Source organism: Chrysoperla carnea, chromosome 1 (assembly GCF_905475395.1).
Source record: "Chrysoperla carnea chromosome 1, inChrCarn1.1, whole genome shotgun sequence".
In the NCBI taxonomy this organism is placed as follows: Eukaryota; Metazoa; Arthropoda; class Insecta; order Neuroptera; family Chrysopidae; genus Chrysoperla; species Chrysoperla carnea.
The window spans coordinates 84,462,826-84,485,998 of NC_058337.1; the positions used below are offsets into that span (position 1 = coordinate 84,462,826).

A 23,173-nucleotide genomic window follows, 5' to 3' on the forward strand; every position below is an offset into this window, starting at 1 on the left:
CACAATAATCTTTGTATTTAAAATTGAAGTTGTCCAGCGAAACGGATAGTTCACAGCTAGTCTATATTCTATATATAAGAATGGTAGCTGACTGATCGATCAATGCGCAGCTGAAACCACTGGATCTAGAAGCATGAAATTTTGAAGGATTTAAAAGTCGGTGTGAATTTTGTATTTGGAAAACCCATGTTAATAATTTTATAGACAAATATAGATCAACGTTTGCATATTTGTGATGTTACTAGGGTTTTTATAACTTCATATGGTTTTTAATATTTACAAAGAGTTTTAATTGTTCTTCTCGGAAGCGGTATATAAGGAATTGTTCTTTATAAATTGAAAATCTGAAACTGTATTTTTTCGTTGCACAAAATATTTGAAATAATAACGGCAAGAAAAGTCGAGGGTAATGAAGATAGAAATTTTTATATGAAACTTTGTCAATGTTTAAGTTGAAAAATGTAAGTGTAAATTGATATGTGCTCATGGCTTGAGACAGAAATATACTGTATAACGCTTTTATTTCATCACAGCGAACTCCATGGCCGAATGCCGGGTTATTTTCTAAGGAGATGTAAGTAAAGTTGATGTTCAGAGGGCGGGGTATGACAAGTACAAAAACTCGATTTTGTAGATAGGACCGCAGGAAAGAGGACACTTCTCTTTAATTATTTAACATTATTGCGATACCATGTAATTAGACATGACAGGCGCTATATTAAAATGATCAAAACAAGACTAACACACGCATTTAAAAAGCAAGACCAGGAAGGTTGCAGGCAAGATGCTATTTTCATCCACCAAAATAATAATATTCTATTAACAACAATGACTGTGCACAAATCCGTTTTAAATAATGTGAATATTTTTGGTTGACTGCGTTGGACAACAGATAAATGGGGTTATTATTATAACGTTGACTTGCCAGTCAACAACATATACACAATACTGAATTTATGATAAATACTATCATTTTAATAAGAACGTGTAGATACCGTTTATAATAAAAGTTTTGGTTAAATATTGTCCAGTTTATTAAAACTGTTTCGAAAATTACTTATAGGCATGACTAGCAAAAGTCTCGCTGATTCAATTAGTAAAACTAACATTATAATATTTCTCGTTATATAGCAGTCGACGAATATGATACATCTACCGTACGAGGTTGAGTGATGAAGTTGAAACAAACGCATGAATCGTTTGTACAAAAGTAATATACTGTTTTTTTTTTATTGGTTCTACCACTTATGAATATTATAACAAAATACTGATGTGATTGTCACAATTACACGAGTAGGTAAAAAAAATTTATACCTGCTACTAAATTGATTTAAAAGAATTAGATTTCTTCGAGTCGGATTTGAACCACCGACGTATGGATTACTATTGATTTTAGTGTCCCAAGTCTATGTTTACTTCATACTCTCTGTTAACTGGTAACAACAATCTTCATGAAGTTGCCACAATCACATTATTACAATAACCAAATATTCTATTTAAAGCAAACGCATAAAAGTTTTCTTTTAAATTATCGATTTGCTTTATTTACACGATTATATATTCCAACTAAGTACAATTTTATTTTCCATCAATAAAATGCATGACTTTAAACTAAAATCAATCTCTTTCATAGAAGTAATGATTTTGTTTATTTAACTTCAGTGATTTTGTATCAATGAATTTATATTTTAAATTCCATCTCTCCATTCCATTCTATTGTAAATACAAATATTTAGCTGTACTTGTTCCAATCGTTAGGCAATTCTTTGAAAGTATTTTTACTTTATTTCAATATGAAACGGATAACTTTGGGATGAGATTGTCATTATTTAATTTTTTTTCAGTGTATGAATTGATAGTGTACCTAATTTCTTCGATATTGCAGAAATTATTTGTGCACTGGTGCTAAAAAATTAATTTGAGAAAAATAAAATCATCCAAGCTAAATAATAGCGGCTTTTGAAAAGAGTACTAGGCACTGTAAGAATGACTAAATTTTGATATTTTCTTTCAACACGCATATATGAATGAAAAACACAGTACTTACTTAGTTTCGAACCCTTTTTTTCTGTGTATGTCATTGACCATTCTATAGTGAATAAACCTCGATTCAGTTCATTGTCCAATTTATTTTCATCCAACATCCCACATTGATGATATATAACCACGAATGAACCTTTAAATCACATGATATCTCACATGTGATGTTTTAAAGAGGTTCTATTAATTTTGTAATATTTCCTTCCCTTGTGTTTTTTTTCATTAATCAAACTTTTTCAATAAAGTTCCTTTATTTCTTTTCTTTACTTTGTTTTCTTTACCCTGTGTATGTAAAATAATAGATGAAAATGCAGGAAGCAGGACACTTTTGTTTACTTAAAATTTTTGCTATAGCATGTTATTAGACATGGCAGACGTAAGCATTATTAAAATGATAACAACAAGACTTACAGACTCATTTAAAAAGCAAGGTCAGGAAGGCAGCTGGCGAAATGCTATTTTCATTCACCAAAATAATAATATTCTATTAACAACAATGACTGTACACAAATCTGTTTCCGTGCAGCTTCGTAAAAAGAATTTTTTTCATAGAAAAATTTCATTATTTTAAGGAATAATTTTCCAAATTTTTTGTACGAAAATTTTTTGATCCTGATTTTTATTTATGATCCTCTCTTTCAATTCATTTACGATTTAGTAGTAAAACTATATTTTTCAAAATTTTTTTTTCTGTTAGTGATTTATGGTAGTTATGGCCTCTAAAATTCGGGCTTGGCCACATCTCAAAAAAGAGATGAGGCAGTCAATTCAAAATTTGAACCAGCCAAATCGATCAATGTTTCCTTAAACCGTAAGATTAATCTTATTATATAAGAAAAATTTTAAGTCATATGCTCTTTTCAATTATAATCTTTTCTTTGAAACATTGTTTCCTAAAATCTATCAATTCTCCACATTTACAGCTTAAAGTCAGGTCAAGATTTGTAAAAAACATTTGTTTGTATTTATTTATCCCTAGCGCATGTATTTAACAATTTTTAATAAATCGTTCAAGCATTAGTATTCTAGCACATATTGACATTGTTGACTTTAGTTAGTTATTACTTTGGTTTCTTCTAACTTCTATTTTAACAAATTTACCATTTAAGATGTTTCTTTATCTTTTGTTTTGTTTATCGAGGCTGAGTTGTGGTCACGCCAGATTTTCTGACTGTATTTAGGATTCCGTAATGAAAGATGAGAAAAGTAAAATTAAAATGATCCCTCTTGTGTCCGTCTGCCATCCTATCTTCTTCGAAGTACTTGACGAAGAAAGCTTAAATTTGGTACATGTGCAGACTTTGAACAATGTGTGAAAACTTGAAATTTCCCCTCTGTCTCCACAACATCCCCATTTTAAAGTTTTAAAGAAAACACAGAATATAGAGTTTTACACACAGAATATAGGTAAATTTATGGTTTTTTATTAAGGAGGTACGAGCACCAAGGAAATTTAAATAAAAAGCTTGTTTTTCATATGTAGTTGGACTAAGTATAAATCACTTGGACTTGAACCAATTTAAAATTAGAAATTTAAAAAAAAAAGAAGCTATTTTAATTATAGTTAAAACATTAATAAATTATTGGAAACAAAAAAACCCGTTGTGTCCAACTAATTAAGAATGTATGAGCATGGTAGTGGGGACACAAATTAAAAAATAATTTTCAATTTTGATGGTGAACTATGTTATAACTTGACTATATTAGACGAAAAGTAAGAGTAAAATTTTTAGATATCTGATGTAATTTAAAAAAAAAATGAAAATTGAAAATTTTGTTTAGTTATTTTGCTTTCGATATTTCGAAAACCGAGATAGGTATCGAAATATTTTATCCTTATTTTTCGTCTACATACTCATGAAGCTATAACAAAATTCATCATCAAAGTTGAAAATAAGGTACAAATAATTATAACCCTAAATCTAAAATTGCTTTCTTTGGTACCTTAAGATGCCTAGAATTTTTTTCAGTTGTTTTTTGTCACATATCAAATGAAAGAGCTGTACAAATATGGCTACCACAATCCATTTTGTAACAAATTTACTACAGCTATGAGATGACTCTTAGCAGGAACCTTTCCCCCGCATATCTAGATCGCACTTGACCAGTTTTTTTTATTATATACAATATCAAGTTCTATAATTTTCGAATATCGAATAAAATCAACAAATCATTTCAATTCTACTTGTAACGTTGACTTCAAAATAAATAAAAAAAAAAACAATATTATATTATTTGATTATCACTGCAAGGAAGTAAGAGAAAAAAACACTGTCTCAGTTTACTATGTTCACTGATAGTGGTTGGATTTTATTAAAAGGAAGAACATCAGACGGAAATGTACCCCATACCGTTTGTAATACTTTAAGAAATGTTGTAATATATTTTGCAATGTTATCGTCGTCTATTTCGATGTAATTCTGCTTGTTAAGTTTGTGTAAGTATATTTTAGAAAAACATTAGTTTTCATTTTATATAAGTATACTCGATAACTAGTGGAATGAAACCGGAAGGTATTAAGAATTTAATCGGTACTATGCTTATGTACCGGTTATTATGTGTACATAAAATATGGCTGTTTGAATTTTCAAATATTCCATGTTCGATTTCGTATGTAGTGAAGAAGTTATATGTTTTCGAGTAGGTATAATCATAATTTAATCATTACTTTCATCTTGGGAGCATAAAATTTACGGTAAATATTTCCAGACAGATGATGTTGCCTTATTTGTTTTCTCCAATTAACTTTTGGTTGGTTGAGCTTACGAGGTATGATTAATCTGGGGTGGGCGCCAAATCAATTTATACAAAAATAGTTCTCTCCTTATCCTCTTGACTTATAAATTGTTGTTTCATAATAGGTAAAATGATCTTGTTCAAAATAATAATGCGCGACCACTTTTGTGCGAGCTTATATATTATCTATATCTTACGCACAATAGAAAAAATTTACGCTTTCGTTTAGGAGGCGACGCACAAAAGTAGATAACCATTTGTCATTTTAAATGAAAACAAACAATTGACTGAGTTAATTGTTGAAATAACCCGTATAGAATGACAACGCTTGCATTTTTTTTAATAATTAGAATAGTTTAAAAAGTATTTTCTAGAATATTTTTTTCATTTTTTGAGAATGTTTTACAATTTAATCAGTGATAGAAGCGATGAAAAACTGTAGTTCAACAGACTCTATCATCCAGACATCCAGAACTGTCAATCCAGGATAACAAATTTAAATAACCACAAAAATGTAAAAAGAATCTGGATCCCTTCTCACCGAGGTATAGGAGGAAATGAATTAGCAGACAAAGAAGCTAAAGAAGCTATGATCATAGGTACAGATCTAACCCAACAACTTCCTACAACTGCCGCGGACTTCAAGAAGGCAGTAAAAAATCACATCACCAACGAATGGAACACTCGTTGGTCTAACAGTCAGTCTCACGTCCACAAAAGCACAAAAAATGTAACTGAATCAAGACCATACACTCACAGAAGGGAGGACCAGTGCTTTATCACTAGACTAAGAATTGGTCACACAGCATTCTCTCATGGACATCTCCTGAATAAGACCACCCCCCAAAACATGCCCAGCATGCATTGAATCAGCCTCTGTAAGCCACATCATCGAGACATGCCCAGAACTCACCCAACTCAGAAGTCAACACGGAATTCCAAACGACTTCTCCACTACACTCAACGATGAACGCCATTGTCTCCAAACGATCAAATTGTTAAAATCGATGAAACTAATCTGCTAATATATATACAGTAACTATATCTGTAAAACTAAATGTTTTCGCCTGTAATTTGTTCACATATTAAAGTGCAGTCGCCAAGGACCTGGGTTGTCAGAGCGACTTTAAATAAACACAATAAAAAAAAATGTATTTATTTTTTTTATTGTGTTTATTTAAAGTTTCTTATAAGAAACATTTTTCACATTTAATGTTCTATCTTATATCTCTAACGGTTTACAAGACCAATTTGATCTATGTTGCTCATTTACGAACTCAATCTCACTTTTTACGTACTGAAGCACGCTATAAAAATTTTAGCTTGATTTCTCCTTTCTTTTTGAATTATCGTGTAACTAGTTGCAGACAGATAGACGGTGAATCGGAAATAGGCTGCATAGTGATTTTATGAACACTTATACCAAAATTTTGTTCGTACCATCAATTTTTAAGCGTTACAAACTTAGGGCTAGACTTATTATACCTTGATATATATTCCTAATATAAACAGGGTATAAAAAGCCCAATATATAATTATAATTGTTTGCATTTTGTTTGAATACTAATGAAGTTTAGAATAAAACAAGTTGGTACAAAAGTAGGCAAGCAATCAATCAATAGCTATCCAAATAAATTTTTTATAATATTTGTATTTTATACATAATCTGGTAATTTTTGTTGTTGAAAAACTAAAAACATTTTAACTACTAAATTTAAATATTAAAAAACTCACTTTTTAGGTTACTCTTTGATCGTAAAACTATTTTTTAATATAATTATGATAAAACTTTTCCTCTTACATATTCTATCGATGCAGAATACATATAAAATTTTCATAAAATATGGGTATGTATGTATTTACTACGAGATGTAATTTGCATTTTAATCATAACTTCCAGGAATCTATTTACTGATATCGTTGCTTGCTTACTAAAAAGCATAGCGAAAACGGAATTAAAATCAGTGGTGCAGATCAAATATAAAAATAAAAATGTTCAAATTAACGTCTAGCTTCTCGTAATATACTCTATGTATGCTGTTTATAGAGTACAATTTCTATAATCCGAACAAAATTTTAAACTCAGCCACTTGTTATCGAACGATGGAAGTTTCGTAAAATAAAAACATTTCTGTGAAAAAAAGCAATTGATAAATAATTTCAAACGAAATGAATATCATCAAATAATTTAAGAGCAATACATAATATGTGTATTAAATAGAATACAAATAAAGTTTTATTGATTGATTTTTAAAAATATTTAATAGCCTATTGATTATGCCTTAAAAAACAAGGCAATAAGGAACTAAGGCGTTAACGGTTTTTATTGCAGGAATCATTCAATAGGTGATTAAAAATGAAAAAATCGCGGAGTGCTATGAAATTAGAGGGTGAAAATTGAAGATTTGGGTAAACAAGTGAAAACAAACAATTGACTGAGTTAATTGTTGAAATACCATTTATAGACAGGGTTGATTACTCTATCATATTACACATATATACATGTTACAAATATATAACTGATATTCCCATATAATACATACTATACAATTTGCGCATAATTTGCGCTCTCACGGGTAAACAGTGGTGTTTACGAAAAAATGTTTCAAACAAAATTTGTTTATTTTTTTATAAGAAACATTTTTTATATTTAAACTTTTGTTCTATCTCTAATGGTATACAAGATGGGTCCTTAGGACCCAAGGTCCAATAAACTATGTTGTTCATTTACAAACTCGACCTCACTTTTTACGTCCTTAACACGCTATAAAAATTTCAGCTTGATATCTTCTTTCTTTTTTTAGTTATCGTGATGACAGAGAGGCAGACAGACGATAGACGACAGACGACAATAGTATCAATATTTTAAAGCGTTTCTGTTCATAGCTTTTTGATTGTTTTCCTAATATCTCGTAAACTAAGCAAATTTTCGAGAAATGGAGAAATATAAAACTTTTTGTAGAGAATCAAATATTCCATCGGAGTAGTATTTTTTTAAATTAAAAAGAAAATTGTTTCATGCCAAAACAGTTGAAACAAATGGGAAAAAAACCAAATTTCGAGTTTTTGTTGTTTATTGCATTTTCGCCTGTATCTTCTTTTTAGATAGGTATTGACAATGCTACTAGGATGCTTCCTTAGAGATGGGTATTGACAATGCTCTTTCGCATTTTGTTCTAATAATTATTGTTTTACTCAGTGAAGAAGGGTATTTTACTATTTAGGAATATATGACAATTATTTAGGAATTTTATTATTTAGGAATATATGACAATTACAACAAGTTTGGAAGAATATTGCTACTACCTCAATAATGCTATCTAACGTGATATTGATATCATCACCTACATCTTCAAAAACGTCATCTACTGCGATATCACCTTCTTTTACATTGTCATAATTAATCCCCATGTTTATTTCAACCATGTCTATAATCAGTACTTAGCCGTGTTTTAAGTTCGCGTTATAGAAATTGGACTCTAAAGTTAGAACATTACAAATGAAAATACGTTATGTGAGTAAAATAACACATCGAGGAAATAAAATCAAAAGATGCTAGGCGATGTCTGTTATAAAAGTTGTTCCCAACCTGCATCGTTCAGTTAAATTAAAAATGTAATCTTTTCCTAGCCAGTTTTCGCTTTTAATAATGTATCCTACTTATTTATAGATAATTTCCTGTTTAAAACGACTGACCGATATGCATTTCTATATAAATGCATCTATGATAGAATTGAATAAAAACATTTAATTCAGTTTTCTATGTGGAAATCAATCGAAGAAACATTTAAAGATAAAATTATGTCTTTAATATTAAAGTAATATTATTAATAAGTAGATCGAGAAAGCAACAAATTTAAACCTATGTTACATCAAACGTATTATTTCCGATTTGGTCAACAAATTCCTTAAACTGAATTACGTTGATCAAAGAAATTTTTCGATTACGTTTATAGTACGTTTTTTGGGATAACTGTTGATTTCATTTTTAAAAATTCAAACAAACTTTTTTCTTAAGATATTTCTCTATCCTTCATATTAAAAAATTGATTTATCTTGAAAACCCTTTTGAAAACTTCTATTTTATAAATTCATTGCTTTCTTTGCATCTTTTCAAGCTTGGATTCCGGCTGATTTTATACACTTTTAAAATTTATTTATATTTTTTGTATAATACAGAAGGTACATGTTATTTATAAAAAAAAAACAAAATTTTTACCAATTTTTTTTTTTTTTTTTCAGGTGAGTTTGTTTATCAATAACATCCAAGAGATTTGGTTTAAGGTTTGGTTTGGTTAAGGTAAGAGACCGATTCGTTAGGTAATTTGTATTAAAGTGTATCAAGTGAATATTAAAGGAGGAAATTTTAATTCCAACAGGCCTTATTTATAACCCGGCTACCAAGGAATGGTTATATTTTTCGCGCGTATCTTGCATGTATGCATATTTGTAAATTTATTTATTATCTCGTATCTTCCAAACGGCTCAATGAATTTGTCAAAATATTACATTTACTAAAAGTTTTATAAAATGAGCGTGAATTCAAATGATAAATCGATATCGAGATTTATAATACCAGGTTTGGTTAGCCTTAGTAGAGTTTTGTTATTACCTTCAATATTTTATTAGCATAAGTAAAACAGACTTATATATGGTGCTACACCCTCCACCCCATATGGCGGTGATCAACTACAGACACACGTTTATATTCTTCTGGTATATATTTACTGGTATACCAGCAAATCTATATAGCACTTCCAACAAAAAGTTCCTTTTCCATTTTTGGCCGTGATGTACCGTTATCGAGATACAAATTCATTATTTACCTACATCGTTTTTTATCAAAAGTAAAATTTACTACAATTTATCTCTCTATATTTTTTTTCTATAATTCAATTACAAAATTTTTTATCAAACATTTTTGAACGGTCTCCGTAAACATTATAGTTACAGTAAAAAATTTGGGGAATCAATTGAAGCGATAACTAACTAAGTCATATTTCGTTAATAGTACCTACATCGGATTCAAAACCGTCTCAGGAATTTTTTGGTGAACACTCTTTATATGTAAATAATTCTGTGAATAAGTAATTATTTTTGAAGATTAAATTCATTATTTACGGTGAAAAAGTCACAAAATTAGCGCCGAGCAGTATATCTCTCAACAGAATAACTACTAATGTGTTTTAAATTAATGTTTTAATCGGTGATAATTGACAGCTGATAAATTACAAATTACAATATTAATCAGTGCGTGGTAATTGATTTGAAGTGAACGTGCTACAATTTGTAAATTTTCTTTTATTAACGCATTACTATTTCGCTTCAAAAATTCGCCGTTTTATTTTTTTAAACATCAATCTAACAACACTTGGGTTTTATTTGATACCTTAATCGTTGAAATTCATTGAGCCGTTTGGAAGATACGAGATAATAAATAAATTTACAAATATGCATACATGCAAGATACGCGCGTAAAATATAACCATTCCTTGGTAGCCGGGTTATAAATAAGGCCTGTTGGAATTAAAATTTCCTCCTTTAATATTCACTTGATACACTTTGATACAAATTACCTAACGAATCGACTGGAATATCAGTTAGTTGTTTTGTCTCTTTTGTATATTAAAAATCTTGTTTATTAAAAGTTTTTTTAACCGACATTTATTATATTTTCCTGCACTGGTACTGTCAATTATTTTTAGTTTAAGATTTCTGATATGGTAATAATCTGAATGAAATTTTGAAAAAATATTCATGTCATGTAAAAAATAATGTAGTATTTTTTTCATATAAAAAATTAAACCCGTATATATTAGTTATTAAGAATTTATAAACAAAAAATGGGAAAAAATTCCCGGAAAAAATACAGTGCTTAGAGATTACTATTCATAAAATGTTGTTCATAAAAATAAAAAAGTTTTTTGTTGTTTTTTTTGAAACATAATAATGCCTTGTTGTTTTATATGTGTACCGAAAAAAAACAAAAAAGTATTAATGAATTTTTTCTAAAAACTTTTCGATAATACGTGTGTTGGTGTTGCGATGATGAAATATTCTATCTAAAAACTTTAAAATAATAATGGTTTTTACCGTATGATCCAATCGTATAAGGTGTTCGGAAACATAGTTCAAGTTGTCATTTGTGGCTTATTTTTGTATTGAATCCAATCAAATATTTGACTAAACTTTCCTATCTTAAGCAACGCAACCATGCTTCAGCCATTCGTCCAACGCAACCATGCAAAATAAGCGAAAAATGAAATGAGCGCGATACCTCTGCTTATTTTAACGTGTTTAGTAAGTCTCGGTTTAACATAAACTTTAAAAAACTGCTAAAGTTTCATTGCGTTATGTTGTAATACATTAAATTAGTGGAACAGACTGTTTTTTTAAATGATTGAGCGGCAAAAAACTTTCACGAATTACCATACTGAATTCTCAGTATGGTAAGGTTGGGAAATATTTCATTGCGTAAGATAGTGGTCCGCTAATGGAATGTTTTAAGTTAGTGGCCCAGGACGTTTTATTTTAAATTATTAAACAGCAAAGTTTAACCTTTCACGAATACTTTACGAAAAATTTTCAGTATAAAAAAATTGGAATTATCTTAAGGTGATTCACTAACTTAATATGAATAATTTCACGAATAATGATATGGAAAAGTTTGAAAGTTCGAAAAGTGGTCCGCTAGCTTATACTTAATACAGGTAAATAATGGTTCTTCAACAAAACTGAAGAATGTCAAACAATTACTTGATAAAATAAACCATTCATTACATCTATTGCTATTTGAAAGCTTGATTGAAGTAGTACACCCAATAAAAATGTAATAAATCCTTAGTTACTTGTATATAGGTAACTTTAATTTATAGTTATTTACGGTACTTAAAACAAAAAATAGGTAAAGTAATCCACATAGTCTCTTTATACTGGATGATTTAAAAAAAAGTTCCCGCTTGTATTTCGAATAAAATGAAATGGAAAAACAAAAAACGCAAAAACACGTATAAGCTCCTTTTTAAGGGAACTACGGTATTTATTGGAATTTGTTGGAATAATGGTGTGAAAATTTGAATTAAAACAAATATAATTTTCAGTTTAAAATACTTTTTTATTTTTTTTATATAACACGAGAGGTCAAGACTTTCAAATGATCTTCAAAAGAAAAGGACATACGAACATACGCACATACGTACACACACACACACACACAGATATCATATTGAAAAGGTTTATTCGGATATTAAGGCCTTGAAACCGCGGAAATATGTAAATAAAATACTTCATCTGGAAAGTTAAAAAAAGTCTTCTTAGCCTTCATAGATTATTTTTCAAACATGTACTGCAGCTTATGCTGGAACGATCATTATCTCCATAGATAAATGAGAGGTTTATCGGTTTTTTTATTACCATTAAAAAACTACTCCACTAATTCTTCTGAAAACACTTTCAATTCTTAAATACGCGATTACGCGTCGAATAAGCCCAGTCAAGTGTAATGTCATGACTGGTTCGCGAGATAATCGAAGCGAAAGAATCCGAACAAACATTTGAACATACGTACCCACACATACACACACAGAAATCACATAGAAAATGTTTGATGCGGATATTGCGGCCTTGAAACCGCAGAAATATGTAAAACGTGAGATTTTCAAAATAGGAACCATTTCATTAACCTCTGGGAAGTTAATAAAAGTAGCTAAATAATTTTTTCGTTTCCGTTTTATATACAAGGGTGGAGACTCTTTAAAGAATTACCCTGTGTGTATTATATGATGCATGTATTTTAATTTATACATAAACCTATCTCTCACTGTCTGTAGTATTTATCTACCAGCACCTACCTTTTCAGCATCATGGTTTATATCAAATATAAAGCGATGGTATATAAAATGAAATTGTTTGTGAAGTGTTCCAAAAACATTGAAAACTGCACAGGGTAATAGAGCACAGCATCGTTGACGATGGTTTGTATATAACTTATTCCAAAAAAATAGATAGTACATTTTGGTCTAATGTCCCAGTGTCCAGGATCTACGCCCGTCTTTCTCCCTACTGTTTCGGAGATGACTAAAATGATATTTAGTTTTGAATAGACTTTGGAAAAATTTCTGGTATTTTCCGATGGAATGTTATTTGATTTTTTCTAAAGGGCCACAATTTTTTTCTCTCTGCCATGGATTAATGGATATGTAAAAAATGATTTTGATGTTAACCACTACATTCTAAAAAGTTATTTTAATTTTTCAAAAGTGCCCATAATCTTGTTTTATCTGCCATGAGTTACTGAATGGGTTTTTATACCATGTATATATTAAATCTAGGTCTTGAGTCCGTAGGATCCATATTGTAAACCGTTAGAGATAGAACTAAAATTTAATTGTAAAAAATATTCCTTATAAAAAAATAACCAACTTTTGTTTAAAACATTTTTTCTTAAACATCTCTGTTAACCCGTGAGGGCGCAAATTAGGCGTAAATTGTATAGTATGTATTATATGGGAATATCAGTTATGTATGTGTGACATGTATGTATGTGTAATGTCATAGAGTAGTCAACACTGTCTGTGCATGGTATTTCAACAATTAACTCCAATTGTTTGTTTTCACTTGCTTAAACATACTTGTTTATCCTGTAACGTATAAATTCCGTTAGTTTCTAGTATTCACTGAATTTATGGAATGCATCAGCTGTCTACTTACATTAAAAAATAATTTCACCTTCAATATTTTTTAATCTCCATGTATACTATTCAGTTAGATGTTCGTTTAGCAGCTGACGTCATTACTATATTTCACTAGCTAGTCTATACTTTGATGGCTGTTAGTATATTGGTGTTCATCCACATACTGTGTTTGTCATTCGAACTAATTCTTCCGGTACTGTAATCATTTTAGTCTTTTTTATTTTTTATTTTTGCAGTCATCACGATGATAATCATTTTAGAATCAAGATAGTCCTGGTTAGTAAGCCTAGAGCATACATAGTTCTAGTTAATATATTACAGAAGACTATGTAAGCTTATCATATGCAAAGTCTTTGTATACCGCGATCAACTTAAATCAAATCCCTTGATCCCGTTATCTAAATTATCTAAATATAAAATACATTGAAGTAATGAATTAGTTATAAGTACTTAAAACACATTTCGTTCTGATTCGGTGGTTCCCGATAATTCTTGTAAAGATGTAAAAATTATGCACAACGCTCGTGGATGTTTTTTTAGTTGAGAACAACAGATAGAGCGTTGAGAAAAGCCAGAAAATGTACGGCAACTACTGTGGTTGATGGATTGACTTAGATCCACTATTCACGTCTAAACATACAGCAACTATCCTTTCGGAGGCAGTACTATTGTCAGCCAGAGTCGACGCCGTTCACACTCCTCTCCCTCCAAGATTTGCTCTTTTTGCTCTTTGTCTATTCGGATTCGTGCATAGTTGTTACCGTAAAATAATCAGTAACATGCTTTCTACACTTTTCTGATATCTGTTTAACATTAATATCAATTTTATTTAAATTGATCTGTAATCGCTCCTAGTTTTGAATATGTCCCTTTGGTTTTTGTCGAAAAGTAGCTAAAACCGGACCGGACCGGACGCATTGAAGTTCAATGCAGGTTGTGGGTTAGATATGCCTGATCTATTCGTTGTGTGCGTAGTCATGGTAGGGACAATAAAATCGATGCCAGCGCTTCTAGTGAAAAATTTTGGCATTAAAGGAGGCTGTTATGATTAATTTGAAATTCTTCACATGTAAATGTTATTGTGAATGTCAATTTAAAATTATTGAAAAACGCTAATTAATTAAACTTAATGCATTAAAAATTGTGAAAATGAGAAATCATACTACACAAATATTATTTTTCAAATGTAAATTATCATAATTATTTATTTATATATTAAATTTCAATGTAAGTCATAAATGCATTCAATTATATAATTAGAGTAGTGTATCGTTACAATGGAAACGCCTCCTATAAAATTCACGCACGGTATTCGCACCGTATGTATTGGAAATTCACGCTTATATAAAAACCGTTCTTTTTAAATGTTCCACTTTCTACAACTTTTAGAATACACATGAATTTTATATCCATCTGATGCAGTAGTATCCAAATATGCTGTGTTTTTGTATAAGTAAATAACAGCCTTCTTATATTTTATTTCAGTCCCAAACTAAACAAAAGGTTATGATGTTTTATGATTAAAACATTATTAAATATTTTATTTAAATCCATATAATGATAATATAGGGCTAGGTTGTTGGTTACGAACCAACCCCATAGTTAGTTATTTTGTTTGTGTGGTTTTGTGAATACCGAGATTTTATTTAGACGGAACAATTATTATAAAACATGTGTAGAGCTTGAGCTATAAGAGAAGAATTAGGTCATTCAGGAAATTAAAAATTCAAATAAAATAATATAATACAACATGTAGTTAGGCCATGCCATGGGTTAGCTAGTAATGTTTATGTTACATTACTGTTGTTTGGAAGTGGATATGTTGTTCCTTTTAGTCAACAAAAATATTTCTATCTGATGAGTAAATATTAATTATATTTTAGAGGCAAAATAGATCTCTTGCGCTTAAAATTTAATATTTACAAGTAAAAACAAACAATTGACTGAGTTAATTGTTGAAATACCATGTATAGACATTGTCGAATACTCAATCGTTTGTTTTTTTTACTTCATGCTGTAAAAATAGATAGCCTCTCTTAGATAGCCACAAGTACTGTATAATTTTCGTCTAATTTGCGTTCTCACGGGTAAATAGTACGATGTTAACGAAAAAATGTTTCAAACAAAAGTTGTATATTTTTGTATCAGGAATATTTTTTACTTTTATTTATTTTTTTCTATCACTATGTTACTCATTTATGAACTCGACATCACTTTTTTCGTCCTAAGCACGCTATAAAAATTTCAGTTTCCAATCTCTTTTTGTTTTTGAGTTCTCGTGGCGACTGACGGACAGATAGACAGACAACCAGAAATTTACTCTTTAGGTGATTTTATGAACACCTATACCAAAATTTTTTTCGTAGCATCGATATTTTTAAGCGTTGCAAATTGGGACTAAACTTAGTATACCTTGATATATTTCATATATACATGGTATGCAAATGAAATACGTTTGAATATTATTGAATGTTCTAAGCCCATTATTTTCGAAAGAATCATTGAAACAAGTTTACCATTTAACATTTATTTTTCTAGTAGGCCCTTGTTTTTTGTTACCGTTTTTGAGTTTTTCTAAGATGATGTTTGTATACTTACTTTATTTCATACAAAAATAACGGGTTGTAGTAATCATTATTTTATTTTATCCAAAAATAACTGGTTTGACCATTTCAGATTATTAGATGGTAGTTATACAGCCCATAAAATTTGTTTACTTTTCATTATTTTCTATATTTTTTTTATAAATAACAAATAAAAATACTCGATTTAAATAACAGGTAATAACGCATGCACTAATCTCCTTTTAAGACAGTTAAAGATGTTGCAAATAAATGAAAATGAAAGAAACCGCTCGTATTTTGCTAAAACCTCATGTAATGTATTTCTAAGGTGTCAAATTAGGAACGTATGAGTTAGTGGCGCAAATGTTCCCATTTCGTAATAAACAATAAATTGTTAATAATGGAACGGTTAATGTTAAAGTTGCGTATACGTTAAACATGTAAAATAGTTTTCGATCATTTCACAAACACTTAACATTTACGTCATACAAGTTGCCTATTTGTTTATTCACAAATAGAAACTTTTGCGCCACTAACTCATACGTTACTAATGTTGTTTTTCACCTAAGCAAGTCCTTCCATGAGGTTTTAGCAAAATGCGAGCGGTTTCTTTAATTTTTCTTTACTAGCCGATTTTTGTAACATCTTTTACTGTTATCTTTTATCTGTGTTGGTATAAATATAATGTTTTATATTAACTAGCTGGAGCTTTTCAAGGGAGAGGTAAAAAACCGCCGTTCAACAACCACTGCCACTACTAATTATCAGAAACCATTTTGCCTGCTTTTTGTAATATTTTCTTCGAATCGCTCCAAGGAAAATAGATTAAAATTGTAATTTATAATTTAAATAAGAGAAAATTCTGGGCGAGTCTCGTTTATCTACACGTGCTCTTTTTGAACTCTCGCCTTGGATATTTTTTGAACAGTTACGTTCAAAAAAGTTTGATCTTCTCTCGTATACGACTCATAGAAATATAATTCGATCAAGAGGAAGATATTCTAAATCGTTGAATTAAAGTGCTATAATATGATTATTGATTCAATGGCTGAAATATTTTATATTTTATTACTAACATTTAAAATACAAAAAAAAAGTATTAAAATTAAACGATATGAATGGTGGTGTAATATTTGACAATAGATTAGATCAGATGCCCCATTATTGTCTGCAACACAATCTCATAAAAGTAGCAACCAACTATCAATTCTATTCCATTCGATGGCATTGTTGTTATAACTATACCGATTGCCTTTTAAAATATTTAAAATACTTTTATTATATTCTTTTCATATTCAATAGGATTCTCGAGTACAAAAAAGGCCTGTGCGCAAGTTGGTTTGGTTTTTACAGGAAATCATTTCTTTGCATTCAAATGACCTAATTATTTAAACTTTTTAAATTATAAAATATTCAAAACGAGGGTTGTTTTCTTACTACGTTTCAATACGAAGAGTACCTCATAGAATAAATAACAATCAGGCCAATAATAGATCAAGCCTGATTAGATATTTTTCCTATAATCCTGAGTACACAATCTTTGCCCTAGCCTTAATGCTTTTGTATATTATGGCGTAATTATGCTTTATAATTTTACGTATACTAACAGGCAATATATTTAATAAATAGTTGGCCGCAACCGACAAGCTTTTATTAGCTTTAGGCAAAACTTGAACAAGGGTTTGTAAACCAAGACTTGATTTATTAGCTTCAGTTCATTGAACTTGATTGAGTCTGATATAAGGGCTAGAAAAACATGGAAAGATTTCTCAGTGCTTCTCCATGCTCGATTCCATCGTCAAGCAGAAATTTCTTACATAGGATTTGTAAAAATTTTTTATTATCCAGTACCTTTGAATACGAATCTAAATTGGTAGGAATTCAGTCATTAGTTTGGATTCTTTTAATTAAATATTATTTCATTAAATAAATTTTAAAAAAAAAAATTGGGTAATGGTAGGGCCACTACTACCAGAGATCGTGTAGTAGATAGCAGGTAATGGTAGATCTGAACGATAGTGGTGAGAAGGCTTATTCTTAATAGCTAAACCAAATTAACCTGGCTTATATTTGACTTACTCTATCTGTATTATCTCTGTGCTCTGACACCTCCAATGATTCTAAAGACAATCAGTATAATATGTATGTACAAGTACATTGGACTTACTTGATGTTTTCTGGAACAAAAGAAAACTTCACTGATATATGAATGTATTTTTCCATCATATTTATTTTTCATTATTACATATTGATTGTTTTTTCCTCTGTCTGTACCTACCGTTTGTGTTGTGTTGTCTACAGTAAAAATTCTATTTTCACTGTAGATTGTACTCTGTAAATGTAATGTTGACCTGATTTTTATATGTTTATATGTATACAGAATGTTACAAAAGTATATTTTGTAACTTTTGAACAAAGACAAAACTGAACGGCAATTAGTAGTACTTAATTAGTACTTAAAGAAACTCCACAGTAATAGCTCATATATACATCAGAGTAACACATGAGCGATAAATTAAAAAAAAATTTAATTAAATTCAGTCTGATATTTCACTGCGCTATCTATGGGCATCATTTTGAACCATAAATTAAAAATTTCTGTGAAAATGATAGACGTTAAAATGTTACAATGGAAAACACAATTCATGGCCATCTGTTCTGATATATTCAATGAATTATGACTATTTTACGCTTAAAAAAATTGAAAACTGTACATGTAAAACAATCTCTGCACCTAGCAAAGGTTAAAAAGGTGTACTTTTTTCTCTAAAATATATTTGTTTAATATATGATAAGACAATAGTGTATCATAACTATTTGGTGATATTTATGTAATAACCTATCAACAAAACCTTAGAATTTTAACTGATTTAATAAATATGGATAATCAATTAGTGTAGATTTTGTGACGCAGACTATTCATTATTGGTGACACATCCTGTAATATAAGACGTTCTATATAAAAATGAAATATATTGATAAAAGAACGACAATAACACCGTATCGACATTGCCAACAACAACCACTTCTTTTCCTTTTACAAAAACTTATGCTTTCAATCTTGAAGAAGAAAACCGATCAAACGATTTATTAACATGTCCACATATAACAAACATATACAGTAAAGACAACACTAGTGACACATATGCATGCCTGAAAGTTATACGAGCTTTTAAATTGTTTTCAAGTGACGAACAACGTTCAACATTTTTGTTTTATAACAAAATTAAATAACATTTTACAATAAATGTATAACGGTAATGTCTAGGTATTAGAGCGTAAGATAGTGAAACATTTTTTGGTTCCTTATTTCTACTCTATTCTCAGTAGTTGTTACGGATTTAAGAAAAGTAGCCGCATAAAATAGATCTTGAAAAAATAGACCGAAAAAATTGTAATTGTCCCAAGGACGAACACAAGAACTAAAAATTTCATAACCCAACCAACTCCTCTATAGTCGACAAACTCAACCTAGGTTAGGTTAAGTTAGTGGCTGTCCTGGGGTGGGACACACTTAGACCATAGGGTCCGTTGTGATACCGAAAAAGAGTTGGCTCATTCCCGGCCACTACTTCATGAACCATTTGGAGCTGTTTAAGAACAGCAGGAGAGCTTTGAACTCCTGGTCGGAAAGGTCGTCAAAGAGAGGCTGGTTCAAGTAAGTCCATCTCCTCATGACAAAAGCAGGGCAGTGACAGAGAAGATGAGACTTTGTCTATCCGGATATTTATTGATGCTTGTGTCCGGCAGCATTGTATCATTTCTGGCAAGCTCGACGGCTTCGCAATTTCCTGTAATGTCCCTGTGTCTCGGTACCCATACCAGGTTTACATTCATTTGTTCCGCCTAAACTCAAGCTAAATGACTCCTAATTACAACAATAAAATTTTCTATCAAATTTTCGGTCTATTTTTTCCGGGTCTATTTTTTTGTATTGTATTTTTACGGGTCTCACAATATCCACTTAAATATTTTCGATTGACAAAAACGCAGAAAATTGCTATATTTTCTCACAAGATTATTATATTTATCTTAATCCGTTTGCCACTTGCCGCCTGTGGAGTATTGTTTTACGATGCTAGGATCTATCATAGAAATCATTTAGTGAACATCGTAGAGCCGAGAAACTTGTAGCTATTTCGAAAATGGAAAATAATTTTGAAATATTTAAGACTGAGTTAAGAAACCTCGCAAATTTCACTTCTTTCTTATCAAAACTGATTTATTTTTCAACATCCTTCAAAACAGACGTAGTAAAATGGGGTACCTTAACCTGTCAACACTTTACGGTCTATATTCTTTGAAAGTCATTTTATATAGGATAAAAGTGGAATTATGTGAACGTCAATTTTTCATTTGTTTTTCTTCGTATGTTTAAAGAATCCATTTAAAACTTTAAGGGAATTATTTTTGCTTTTTTCATATTTGTGATCATATGAAAAGTAATAAGATTTTACCTGCATTTTTGAGACAGAAGGCAATCACATCAGTAGTTATTTACAATAAAAAACTAAATATTTCTACTTATTACTATTTGTATAACTCCTAATGTTTCAAATTATTAAATTGCATATCACATTGCTTGGATGAATTACCCTTGGATAACAAGTTTTTCTCTCAATAACCCAAGTTTACAACATTTATATCGACTATAATCATACGGAATTTTCATTTGTACACAGGGAGCCTTTTCTCCACCTTTAAGAAATTAAAAATGAGAAGTCAAAGAAAACAAAAAAGCTTCAATCATTTGATGGATTGATTCATTTTCACAATGGCTATTTTCTCGTGATTAGTTTTGAAAAAGGTTTCTTTTCCCGATATCCTGCTTATTTTTGGTATCTCTTATTTTTAAACTGTCCATTTTATCTCAGCTATTTTTGAATCGAATGCACGCATAGTCACAAATTCTTCTCCTAGATCAAAAAGAAAATTGTGTGTTTCCTTTCAAAAATTATTAATTTATAGCTACGTATAATTTTTTGAAATGTAATATTATCATAATAAATGTAGTAATGATTACACCCTATACGAAAAATAGAAGATTTGTCAGAACCACTTTACATATAATTTTTTCCATTAGTCGAAAAAAAAAATATTAAAATACAAAACATTATTATTATTATTAAATAATTCGCTTTCTCAACACTCGATAGGTATTTTTTTTAAATTCCATGTTTTTGTCTCTTCAAAAATAAATAAGTCTGGTGTTTCTATATTTTGCTGATATGACAATAAATTTGATTGAATTTTATTTATTTATTTATTATTCGTATTGAAAATGCGTGGAAATAATAATACCACACACACAACAAATAATACAATACAATAATAAAAATACGAAAAAAATAAAATTTCATATTTTCTTTTATTATATTTTGCTTTTAAAAGATTCTATTCAGTCGTGAGTTTAGAGCTCTGGTTTTAAAAAATAAATAATAAACCACTTACTTGGAAATGAAGCAAAGCGAAAATTTAAAAAAATTTTAAATTCTACTAAACAATTTTCTTGTGTTTATCTATTGTCGACAAAAAACGGGACCGTTCAAAATGATAATTTTGCATAAAAGTATTTTTAACCCCCCGAACTAAAAAAAGAGGTGTTATAAATTTGACCGCTATGTGTGTGTGTGTCTGTCTATCTGGCTGTCTGTCTGTCTTTCTTTGGCATCGCAGCCCCTACACGGATGAGCCGATTTAGATTTTTTCTGTTTCCTTTGAAAAGTTATTTAATGGAGAGTGTTCTTACCTATGTTTCAAGTGCGATTTAGTTTTATTTGTGAATTTGATTTCGTCGTTTAAAGAAGACTCTTTATATAGTTGTCGTTTCATTTAAAAGACATGGTTTAAATAACGTATTTTACAACGTATAAATCAGCAATTTCATATATTTAAATTTCAATATGGTTTTTTTACCAGAATCTTTTAACCGACTAACAAAAAAGGAGGAGATTATCAATTCGATTGTATTTTTTTTATGTGTGTTACCTTTGAACTTTCGGCTGGGTGAACCTTTGATGATTCTTTATCTATCTGAAAGCTGGTGCTTCCTGTATGGTTCTATTTCATTTTGGTCCAGTTCTGACAGCTGCATACATGAGAAAACCATAAAAGTCTTAAATTTGCATTGAGTATCCACGACAAGAGGACGAATAACTCAATAACACGCCAACCGATTTCGATGATTCTTTTTTTAGTGACAAATTAGTTAGTGTACTTCAGATTCACTAAAAATCACAAAATAAAAAAAACTTTTAATAAAGAGAAAACCGACTTCAAAAGAAAAACTCTTTTCCAAAACAAATTAATATGCACTAAAGAGTAAAAAAATAACGATAATACAATGTAAATTAAAATTTTTTGGAGTCGGTGTCAGCCAAGCTAATGTAGCAAACTGTTTTGTCAGAGTTGTTTCCTTGGCTGACACCGACTTCAAAAATGACAATAATTTTAACTACATGATATTATCGTTATTTTTTTACTTTTTAGTGCATATTAATTTGTTTTGGAAAAGTTTTTCTCTTGAAGTCCGTTTTCTTTTTGTTTAAAGTTTTTTTTATTTAAATTAAATAAATGAAACAAATATTATTTGCAAACATTGAAAAATGTTCGCTGTGATTCGATTCTTGAGCTTACCAATTTAAAAAAAAAAAAACCTAAAAACTTTAAGAATAGTTTTGAAATCGTTGTCTTATCAATTTGCCTCTGTTATTATTTGTAGTCAGGTATTCCTTTAACTCTTATATTTCAAAATTTTTGACAAAAACAAAAATGGAATATTTTAAAAAAGATTTATAATCTAAATTTTCGTTTAATTTTTATACATATAATAAAAAATGTCATCTGAATTGGCGCCTCGCTAACACTCCTAAATACCCGTATATTTTCTCTGATTGTACCAATGATGATGATAATAGTATGTATAAAACAAACAAACAGAAAGGAAGACATAAACATAAATGTAAATTTTTGTGTCATTTATCTTAAAACGATATATACGAAACAAGCAGACGTTTTATTTATATAAATAGATAAGCATTATTTTATTTTTTACAGGCTGTGTGAGAATCATTGATGTTTAAACGTAATCTAAATCACTTATAAGGATTCAGTGTGTCGTTCTTACAATTACAAAGTTAA

At 29.7% G+C, this 23,173-nt stretch overlaps 1 protein-coding gene across 1 annotated transcript in view; it reads left to right on the plus strand.

Moving 5' to 3' along the window:
* The window catches only part of LOC123301277 (disintegrin and metalloproteinase domain-containing protein 10), a 471,166-nt gene that overhangs the window by 275,525 nt on the left and 172,468 nt on the right, over positions 1–23,173 (plus strand). The window lies entirely within an intron of this gene.